The sequence below is a fragment of the Vombatus ursinus genome, unplaced genomic scaffold, assembly GCF_900497805.2.
Source record: "Vombatus ursinus unplaced genomic scaffold, bare-nosed wombat genome assembly UNPS02015255.1, whole genome shotgun sequence".
In the NCBI taxonomy this organism is placed as follows: domain Eukaryota; kingdom Metazoa; phylum Chordata; class Mammalia; order Diprotodontia; family Vombatidae; genus Vombatus; species Vombatus ursinus.
In genome coordinates this window covers 14,070,436-14,072,103 of record NW_020955033.1, presented here as the reverse complement: position 1 = coordinate 14,072,103, position 1,668 = coordinate 14,070,436, and the positions used below count along the sequence as shown (strand labels likewise).

At 36.0% G+C, this 1,668-nt stretch overlaps 1 pseudogene; it reads left to right on the top strand.

Annotated features, from left to right (window-relative positions):
• The first annotated feature begins 315 nt into the window (after positions 1-315).
• LOC114031889 lies at positions 316-1,113 on the top strand (annotated as a pseudogene).
• Positions 1,114-1,668: the final 555 nt, after the last annotated feature.

The window sequence follows — 1,668 nt, the reverse complement described above, 5'->3', positions numbered from 1 at the left end:
ATCTTAAAAAAACAGAATAGGCCAAATGGTAAAAGTGGCATAAAAAACCAATGAAGAAAAGAATTCATTAAAAAGTAGAACTGACTAAATGGAAAAGGACATTGAAAAAAAGCTCACTGAAAAAAATAATTCCTTAAAAATTGGAATTGGACAAGTGGAAACTAATGACTCCATGAGACATCAATAAACAATCAAAATCAAAAGAATAGAAAAATAGAAGAAAATATGAAATATCTCATTGTAAAAATAAATTGCCTGGAAAATAGATCCAGGGGAGATAGTTTAAGAATTATTGGCTTTTGGCTTTCAGAGCAGGATCATGGAGGTGGGCAAGAACAAGCACCTCACCAAAGGTGGCAAAAAAGGAGCCAAGAAGAAAGTGGTTGATCCATTTTCAAAGAAGGATTGGTATGATGTAAAAGCACCAGCTATGTTCAACATTCAAAATATTGGCAAGACACTGGTTACAAGGACCCAAGGAACAAAAATTGCTTCTGATGGTCTCATGGGTCAAGTTTTTGAAGTGAGCCTTGCTGATCTGCAGAATGATGAGGTTGCTTTTCATAAATTCAAGTTAATTATTGAAGATGTTCAGGGTAAAAAATTTTTGACTAATTTCCATGGAATGGACCTTACCCGGGACAAGATGTGCTCCATGGTCAAAAAGTGGCAGACCATGATTGAAGCCCATGTTGATGTAAAAACTACCAATGGGTACTTGCTCCTCCTCTTTTGTGTTGGTTTTACCAAAAAGCACAACAACCAGATCAATAAGACTTCTTATGCCCAGCACCAACAGGTGTGTCAAATTTGTAAGAAAATGATAGAAATCATGACCCAAAAGGTGCAGACAAATGACTTGAAGGAAGTTGTCAATAAACTAATTCCAGACAGCATTGGAAAAGACATAGAAAAGCTTGCCAGTCCATTTACCCTCTCCATGATGTATTTGTCCGAAAAGCCAAGATGCTCAAGAAGCCCAAATTTGAATTGAGAAAGCTAATGGAACTGTATGGTGAAGGCGGTGGCTCTGGAAAACCTTCAGGAGATGAAATGGGCACAAAAGTAGAAAGGGCTGATGGTTATGAATGACCAGTTCAAGAATCTGTCTAAGAACTTTTAAAGATTGAAAAATAAAAATTTATCATTGTGAAAAAAAGAATTATTGGACTACCTGAAAGCTGTAATCAAAAATAGAGCCTAGATATCAGCTTTCAAGAAATTATCAAGGAAAACCTCCCTGATATCCTAGAACAAGAGGGTAAAATAGAAATCAAAAGAATCTATCGATTGCCTCCTGAAAGAGATCCCCAAATAAAAACTCCCAGGAATATTATAGTCAAGTTCCAGAGCTCTTTGGTCAAGGAGAAAATATTGCCAGTATCCGGAAAGAAATTATTCAAATTTTAGGAAGCCACAATAAGGATAACACAAGATTTAGTAGCTTCTACATTAAAGGAGAAGAGAGCTTGGAATATGACATTCCAGATGACAAAGCATCTAGGATTACAACCAATAATCACCTACTCAGTAAAACTGAGCATAATACAGCAAGAGAAAAAAATGACTAATGAAATAGAGGACTTTCAAGCATTCCCGATCACAGGACCAGAGCTGAACAGAAAATTTGACTTTCAAATATAAGATTCAAGAGAAGCACAAAAAGGT